This window comes from Sorex fumeus, unplaced genomic scaffold (assembly GCF_029834395.1).
Source record: "Sorex fumeus unplaced genomic scaffold, SorFum_2.1 ptg000019l, whole genome shotgun sequence".
Classification (NCBI taxonomy): domain Eukaryota; kingdom Metazoa; phylum Chordata; class Mammalia; order Eulipotyphla; family Soricidae; genus Sorex; species Sorex fumeus.
Window position 1 is genome coordinate 39,028,904 of NW_026606076.1, and position 9,636 is coordinate 39,038,539.

Below are 9,636 nucleotides of genomic sequence, written 5' to 3' on the forward strand. Positions count from 1 at the left end.
CAATCATTATCCACTTTATTACTGTCTCAGGGTAACTCAATTAAAAAAAGATATACGGATGACCAACAGATGCTCAACTCCACTAATCACCAAGCAAATGCAGGCCAAGCTCAGAAAAGGCATCACGTCACATGTGCTAGAACGGATCAAAAAGAAATAACAATTACCAGCGAGGCAACGGAGAAAATGGAGTATCCACATACTGCTGGTGGGGGCCGGAGTGATAGTCCAGCGGGGAGGGCGCTTGCCTTGCACGCGGCCAACCCTGGTTCCATCCTCAGCATCTCGTATGGTTCCCTGAGCGTCAGGAGTGATTCCAGAGTGCAGAGCCAGGAGGAACCCCTGAGCATCACTGGGTGTGACCCAATTTTTTTTTTTAATTAAAAGAAGAGGGGGCTGGAACGATAGCACAGCGGGTAGGTCGTTTGCCTTGCACGCGGCCAACCCTGGTTCGATTCCCAGCATCCCATATGGTCCCCTGAGCACCGCCAGGGGTAATTCCTGAGCGCAGAGCCAGGAGTGACCCAAAAAGCAAAATAATAATAATAATAATAATTAAAAGTAAAAGAAGAAAGAAAAATAAAAACTCACAGCTACAGTGAAAAACAAGTAAGGGAGTTGTTTTTTTTCTAAATAACAAAATTAGAACTCTCATCCATTAAAAAACTAAAAAAAAAAACTCAGGCAGGACCGAGTTCCCAAGGGTCTTCCCAAAGTCGCTTCCTGTTTTCTGCCCCCCCAGAACCAAGACAAGAAGCGGTCTGGAGAGATAGTACAGTGGGGAAGGCATTTCCCTTGTATGTGACTGACACAGGTTCGATCCCGATGTCCTGCACTCCTGAGCACCCCCTACAACCCTGAGACTCCCCGAGCCCTTTTGGCGGTGATCCAAAAACCAAAAGATCTGGGAGTAAGGAGCGTCTTGGGGTTAACCCCAAATGTGAATTACAGGTGACGTGGGGTCCCGGTCTCCTATCTTCACCCCAACTCTTAGCTGCAGCCCTTCCCAAAGTTCCTAACCCCTCCAGATCACAGGCAGAGCAGAATCCTGGCGGGGGGGAACGGGGTCCCCTCCACCCACCACCCACCATGGCCTGGGGTGTCCCAGCAGCCAATGGCTAGTGCCCACAGCACACCCCCAGCCTCCCTCCCCTGCCTGGAACCCCAGGACACGGCTGGACTCCAAGCCCCAGAAAGCCCCGCGTGGCCCTGGGGTGGGGCCGGCCGCCTCGGGGCGGAGTCGCTGCTTTTGAATTTTGGCGCTGGGAGAGCGGAGCGGGGCTCCGTCTGACCCATCCCGGCGTCACCCGCCCCCGCCCCACCAAACCCTGGGTAGCGGGGCGCTCCAACGCGCTCCAGCAGCTCGGGAAACTGAGGCACGAGAGCGCGCGACCCGGGACGCGCACACGGCCCCCCGATAGAGGTGTCACCGCGCGGGGACTCGAACCTGCGACCCTCCTGAGTCCGGGTCGCTGGAGTGAACGGTCTGCTTTGGTTGCGAGGGGCGGGGGGTGGTCCCCTCCCTAGAGCTGAACAGTCCCGCCCCGTCGCCCGCGCCCCGCGCTCAAGTTTGGCGCCACATTTTTCAAAAGTCTCCATGCAACGGCTCTTGTGTTGTGTTGGCTGCCAGCCCGGATCACGAGCCAGGAAGCCCCCCGCCCCCCCCACCGCTCTGGCGTGGGGGGAAGTGGGGGATACCACGCTGGGATTCAGCGCCCTGAGCGGGGGTAGGCGCCCACTCTGGAACCGGAATCACAAGAATTCAGATTCTATGTTTTGGATTTTTTGATTTTGGGCCCCACCCTGTGATGCTTGGGGCTGATTCCTAGCGGGGCTCAGTGGGGAATCGAACCCGTGTCTGCCGCGTGCAAGGCCGGTGCCCTCCCCGCTGCGCTATCCCTGCCCTGCGGCTCCCCGGGTTTCCGTTTTGGTTTTGAAATCTGAATCTAGGGGGATCCATATCTTGAAGCCTAGATTGGGCTGGGGGACCGGTGTGGTAGGGGAACCGATTCAGGTTTAGAGTCTGGCTTTGAAGATCTGGGATTCTGGGTTGATTGGAGCCGGAGGGGGGGGCGGGGGGGGCAGGGGGGGGAGTTGGGGGTGTCTCAGATTCTGAACCCAGACATCAGAATCTGGGATGAGAACTGGCAGGTAAGCCTGGAATCCCAGCTAAGCCACTGTCTGTCATTGGGGTGGGGTGCACACCAAGCAGTGCTCAGGGCTTACTCCTGGCTCTGTGCTCAGGGATCCTTCCAGGCACTGCCCAGGGGACCCTATGGGGTACCTGGACCGAATCCTTTGGTCACCAAGGCAAGGCACCAAGGCCTTCCCTACTGTACTCCCCTTCTGCATCCAGAATTGCCAGTCTAAAAAAGGTGACAGGGGACTGGAGCGATAGCACAGCAGGTAGGGCGTTTGCCTTGCACATGGCCAACCCAGATTCGATTCCCAGCATCCCAAACGGTCCCCCGAGCACCGCCAGGAGTGATTCCTGAGTGTATGAACCAGGAGTAACTCCTGTGCATCGCCGGTGTGACCCAAAAAAGCAAAATTTAAAAAATTAAATAAAAATAAAATTAAAAAGGTGACAGGAGCCAGAGAAATGGTACAGGGGGTAGGACATTTGCCTTGTCAACCTGGGTTCAATCCCTGGCATCCCATATGGTCCCCCAAGCACTGACAGGAGTAGTTCCTGAGTGCAGAACCAGCACTAACCCCTAGCATCGCCAGATGTGACCCAAAAAGTCAAAAATTAAAAAAAAATTAAGGGGCTGGAGCAATAGCACAGCGGATAGGGCGTTTGCCTTGCACGCGGCCAACCCAGGTTCAATTCCCAGCATCCCATATGGTCCCCTGAGCACCGCCAGGGGTAATTCCTGAGCGCAGAGCCAGGAGTAACCCCTGTGCATCGCCGGGTGTGACCCAAAAAGCAAAAAAAAAAAAATTAAAAAGGATGTACAGGGGCCAGAAAAATAGTACAATGGTTAGGGCGTTTGCCTTGCATGGGGCAGACCCAATTTTGATGCCCAGCGTCCCTGACCGCAACCAGAACCAGGAGTAATTCCTGAGCTCAGAGCCAGGAGTAACTCCTAAGTATCGCTGGCTGTGACCCAGAAAAAGAAAAAGAAGAAGAAAAAAGGATGTGCAGCGGAGAAGGAATTTTCCCAGTCTGCTGCCAACCAGGGTTCAATCCCCAGCACCCCATATAGCCCGCCCCTCCCACGCCAGCACTGTCAGGGAGTTTATCCCTGAGCACAGAACTAGGATTAAATTCTTGAGTGCAGCTGGGTGTGGCCCAGAAACAAAAGAAACAAGTAGTTATAATTAATATTATTATATGGCCTTAGAGTTTTAGCCAGCGGGTAACTATGTTGCAATATGCATATGTATCATAGCCAGGTCTCAGACTTATGCAATGTTACATGTCAGTTAAGTCTCAATTAAGTAAGAGCACTAAAAAATATAGGAGCTGCATGGGGTGGAGCCATAGTTCTATCCCCAGCATCCCATATGGTCCCCCAGCATTGCCAAGATTAACCCCTGAGGGGCTGGAGCGATAGCACAGCGGGTAGGGCATTAGCCTTGCACGCGGCCAACCCAGGTACGATTCCCAGCATCCCATAGGGTCCCCCGAGCACCGCCAGGAGTAATTCCTGAGTGCAGAGCCAGGAGGAACCCCTTTGTATCTCTGGGTGTGACCCAAAAAGCAAAAAAAAAGAATAACCCCTGATATGACTGAAACCCAATCATGAACAGCTTTGAAACTGTGTATCTCATAGTGACTCATTAAATAATAATAAAAAAAAAATCCAGCATCTCTTGATTGTGTGGCGAACCCTCCCCCAATACCCCCTATACATATGGGCTACCTATGTTATTTTTGATTTTTTAGTTGCTACATTTTCCTTTAGTTTCTTTTGTTTTGTTTTGTACCTCTGGCTTACTCCTGTCTCTGTACTCGGGAGCACTCCTGGAGGGGCTTAGGGGGTCCACATGTCCTGCCAAAGATTGAACTCTATTCACATATAAGGCAAACACCTTAACCCCTATCTGATCTCTCTGGCCCGGTTTTATTTTGCTTTTAGTTTTATTTTATTTATTTATTTATTTATTTTTGCTTTTTGGGTCACACCCGGCGATGCACAGGGGTTACTCCTGGTTCTGCACTCAGGAATTACTCCTGGCGGTGCTCAGGGGACCATATGGGATGCTGGGAATCGAACCCAGGTTGGCCGTGTGCAAGGCAAACGCCCTACCCACTGTGCTATTGCTCCAGCCCCCATGCTTTTAGTTTTTTAACCACACCTTGTAGTGCTTGGGCTCAGGAGTCACTCCTGGAAGGTGCTCTCGGAGCACTCTGGGGTGCCTGGGATGGAGCCAGGATGGATCACCTGCAGGGCAAGTTTTCTTACCTCCCAGCTCTTAGCTACAACATTGTTAAAAGTACAATGTTGGGTCGGATTTAGGAGCTGGAGGATAATACAGTGGGTAGGGGGTTTGCCTTGCATGCAGCTGAACCGTGTTCAATCCCCAGCATCCTATAAGGTCCCCGAAGCACAGCCAGGAATAATTCCTGAGCACAGGGCCAGGAGTCCTATGTATCTGTAACTTTTTTGTTGTTTGGGGGCTTGGGGAGGTTTTATTGGGGGAATGGTCTGGGGGCCACACTCGGTGTTGTTCAGGGGCAACTCCTGGTTCTGGACTCAGCAATCACTCCTGGCGGTGCTCGGCGGATCCTGTGGGGTGCTGGGGATCAAACCTGGGTGGGCCACGTCCAAGGCAAACGCCTGACTCATGATTCTATTGCTGTGACGGGAATTCACTTCATCAAGCGCATCGAGACAGTCATGACTAAGAACAAGAGGGTCTATTGACACAGTTGTTCAGCCTGGTGGGTCTAGACAGGCAAGGACAGCCTCAGACGAAAACACAGGGGCTTTGGGGCTGGGGTGAGAGTGTAGCGGGGAGGACACTCACCTAGCACATGGCCGACCGCAGTTCAATCCCCGACATCCCATAGGGTTCCCCGAGCTCCGCCAGGAGTTATTCCTGAGTGCGGAGCCAGGAAGAACCCCTGAACATCGCCGGGTGTGACCCAAAAAGTCAAAACAAAAAACCAAAATGCTTTAGCCTGTGGACCAGAGAGAGGAAATTTGGAGTTTGCCTGGTTTCAATCCCCGCCAGCACCACCAGGGGTCACTGCAGAGCCAGAAATAACCCCTGAGCTGAGCACTGGGTTTGAATGCTCAGAAATCAAGAAAGGGGTTGGGGAAGGAGAAAGACGAATTTTTTTTTTTTTTTTTTTGCTTTTTGGGTCACACCCGGCGATGCACAGGGGTTACTCCTGGCTCTGCACTCAGGAATAACCCCTGGCAGTGCTCAGGGGACCATATGGGATGCTGGGAATCGAACCCGGGTCGACCGCGTGCAAGGCAAATGCCCTCCCCGCTGTGCTATTGCTCCAGCCCCCTCAAACTTTTTTTTTTTTCTTTTTGGGTCACACCTGGCAATGCACAGGGGTCACTCCTGGCTCATGCACTCAGGAATCACCCCTGGCAGTGCTCTGGGGACCATATGGGATGCTGGGAATCGAACCCGGGTTGGTCACGTGCAAGGCAAACGCCCTATTCTCTGTGGTATTGCTCCAGCCCCGAAAGACGAAATTTTGAGTCTTAATTCCTGCACTATTTCTCCGGTGCCCGTAATAGGGTTTGTGTGTGTGTGTGTGTGTGTGTGTGTGTGTGTGTGTGTGTGTGTGTGTTGTTTTTTTGTTTTGTTTTGTTTTGGAGCGGGGCCCGGGGGTCCACACCGGGTAGTGCTCAGATCTGACTCAGGGATCATTCCTAGTGGGCTCAGAAGACCCTGAGGGGTGCAGCAGGGAATCAAAGCAGCCTGCAAGATAATCCCCCTGCCAGTATACATTATTGGCCCAGCAATATTTATTGCTGCTGTTTTTATTGTTTGGGGGGCCACACCCAGAGGTGTGCTCAGGGTTACTCCTGACTCTGCACTCAGGAATTACTCCTGACAATGGTCAGGGTTTCCCCAGGATTCGAGGAATCGCAAGGCGAGCGCCCTCCCCCGCTGTAGTATTTTTTATTATTTTTATTATTTTTTAAATTTTTGGCTTGGGGGCCACACCCGTCAATGCTCAGGGGTTAGTCCTGGCTCTGCAATCAGGGATCCCTCCTGGCAGGGTAAGGGGATCCTTTGGGATGCCGGCGATCGAACCCGGGTCCGCTGAATGCAAGGCAAGGGCCTTGACAAGCTAGTTTTCCCAGGAACGCTGAGAGTCTCAGAGAGGGGAAGTCATCGACCCAAGGACACACCGCAGGAGGGATAAAGCCCAGTTCCACCTCCTGGGGGGTGAGGAGGGCTGCCCTGAGACCACCCCTACCCACCCCCCCGCACTTCCTGCCCCCCCTCCGCACCGTCTCGGAGTTCAGCCCTGAGTCACCTCCCCCAGGAGAAAGCTGACCGCTGGGCAGGACTCACTCCCGGCAGACAGACCCAGACCCCTGATGTCAGCTCCGCTTCCTGGCGCGCCCCAGAAATTCACGAGCCGCCGCCCTCGCCGCTCTGAGCTCATCCCCAGCTCCAGACGTCGCGGGGGTCCCCTGGGCTCTTGCACCGCAGCGAGGGCCCCCCAGGGGCGCGCCAGGACAGGGCCCTCCCACATTCTCTCTCTTTTAAAAAAAAAAAAGTTTGGGTTTGTTTTTGTTTTGGGGACACACCCGGAGATGCTCAGGGCTGACTCCTGGCTCAGAGATGACTCCTGCCAGGGCTCAGGGGACCCTATGGGTCGCCGCAGATCGAACCCGGGTCTGCGACGACGTGCAAAGCAAGCCTGTTTTTTTGTTTTTGTTTAAGGGGCTACAACCAGCGGTGCTCAGGGGTTACTCCTGGCTCTGCACTTGGGAATTACTTCTGGCAGTGCTCTGGGACCCTGTGGGATGCCAGGGATCGAACCCTGGTCTGCCACGTGCAAAGCAAGCTCTCTCCCCATTGCCCTATGGCTCCAGCCCCCAATTTTTGGGGTTTTGTTTTTGGACCACACCTGGCCATGCTCAGGGCTTACTCCTGACTCTGTGCTCAGGGATTAATAAAAACCAAAAAAATAAATGAAGGTTTCGGTTCCATGCCCAGCAAAACCCTGAAACTCCTAATTTGTTCTAGAAGGGAATCCTAATCCCCTCCTGAATAGATCAATCCCCCTCAACCTTCTAGAAACTTCGATTCCATCCTCCTCCCCCACCACCCAGGTATGCTTGGGAGTGCCCAGCAGCTAAAGAAGGGCAAGATCCTCAAAATACATAATTAAACAAATAAAAGCAAGGGGGCTGGAGTAATAGCACAGCGGGTAGGGTGTTTGCTTTGCACGTGGCGGACCCGGGTTCGATTCCCAGCATCCCATATGGTCCCTTGATCACCACCAAGAGTAATTCCTGAGTGCATGAACCAGGTATAACTCCTGTGCAATGCCGGGTGTGACCCAAAAAAACAAAAAATAAATAAATAAAATTAAAAAAATAAAAGCAGGATCCTGGGTAGAATAGATATTTTAATGGACTAGAGCTCAGACCTTGCAAGCAGAAGGCCAGAGTTTGATATAACCTGGCACCTCATGGTTTCCTGGATTCATCACCTCTGGCCCCCAAAAGTTCCATCCTCAGCATCCCTTAGAGTCCCTTGAGTACTAGCAATGATTCCTGACTGCAGAGTCAGGAGTAACCACTGAGCACCAACTGGGTGTGCTTCCCCCCCCCGAAAAAATGCAACATGGGGTCAGAGCAATAGTACAGCTGGTAAAGCAAGATGGTACAGCAGATAGGATGCTTGCCTTCCATGCGGCCGGCCCGGGTTCAATCCCAGGTACACCATAGGGTCCTCCAAGCACCACCAGAAGTGACCCCGAAACTCAGTACCAGGAGTCAGGGGGCCAGAGCGATAGTACAGCAGGTAGGGCATTTGCCTTGCATGTGGCCAACCCAGGTTCAATTCCCAGCATCCCATAGGGTCCCCCGAGCACTGCCAGGAGTAATTCCTGAGTGCAGAGCCAGGAGTAACCCCTGAGCATCGCTGAGTGTGACCCAAAAAAGAAAAAGAAAAAAAAAAAGAACCAGGAGTCAGCTCTGAACACTGCCAGGTGTGGCCCTAAAACCACACACACACACACACACACACACACATACACACACACACGGGCAGGTATGATAGGAGAGCGGGGAAGACGTTTGCCTTGCACACAGCAGAGCCAGGTTCAATCCCCAGCATCCCAAAGGGTCCCTTGAGCATCATCAAGAGTGATTCCTGGGGCTGGAGAGATAGCACAGTGGTTAGGGCGTTTGCCTTGCACGCGGTCGATCCGGGTTCAATTCCCAGCATCCCATAGGGTCCCCCGAGCACTGCCAGGAGTAATTCCTGAATGCAGAGCCAGGGAGCCAGGAGTAAGCCCTGTGCAAAGCCTGGTGTGACCCCCCCTCAAAAAAAAAATAGGTGATTTCCTGAGTGCTGCAGAGCCAGGACTCATCCCTGAGCATGCCGGGTGTGGCCCCCAAACAAACAAATCAAGGCACCAAGGAAAGGAGAGAGAATGGGGGAGGTAGCTCACAGGTTAGAGCACATGCCTTGTCCACGAGGCCCCGGGTTTTGTTTCAGCACCACCTGGGGCCCCAGAGCCCCGCCAGGAGGCAGGAGCCAGGCAGCCACCAGGATCCCGCATGCCACCGCCACTATCGGAACAACAACAAAAACAAGAGACAACAAAGAGGACTTATCTTGCCTTTTTTCTCTTTTAGGTTTTGGGCCCCACCCAGCTGTGCTCAGGGCTCACCCTGGGTGTGCTCAGGGTCCCCTTGCAGGGTGGTGGGGATCGAACTCGGGTGGGCTGCATGCAAGGCTAGTGCCTCCCCCACTGTGCTGTCTCTCCAGCTCCGAGATGATCTGTCTTCATGATCGGTGACCCAGCCTTGCACTTTGCACCCAAGGTCTCCGTGGCTACCTCACCCTCACCTCCAGCAGGTCGTCGCTGTGGGGGGGCAAGGAGTCATATCCGCACCTTCCCTTGCCTATGCCGTGGTCCCCACAAAGATGTCACATCCCATCTATGCCTGGAAAGCCCAGCTTCAGAGCTGGGGCTGGAGCGATAGCACAGCGGGTAGGGCGTTTGCCTTGCACCTGGCTGACCCAGGTTCGATTCCCAGCATCCCATAGGGTCCCCCGAGCACCGCCAGGAGTGATTTCTGAGTGCAGAGCCAGGGATAACCCTTGTGCATTGCCGGGTGTGACCCAAAAGGCAAAAAAAAAAAAAAAAAAAGAAAACCCAGCTTCTTGGAGTTGGGGAGAGTGAGAGAGGGCATTGCCCAGCAATACTCAGTGTCTATGCTCAGGGGCTATACCTGGCTCTGCTCCCACGGATCACCTTGGGGGACCCTATGGGATGCTGGGATGCTGGGGATCCCACTGTATATGATCTCTTCAGCCCAGTCCTAAAGCACTGCAGTTCTTTTGGGGGGGGCAGGGTCACACCTGGCAGTGCTCAGGGATTATTCCTGGCTCTGCACTCAGGAATTACTCCTGGTGGTGCTTGGGGGACCCTATGGGATGTGGGATGCTGGGGATCGAACCCAGGTCGGC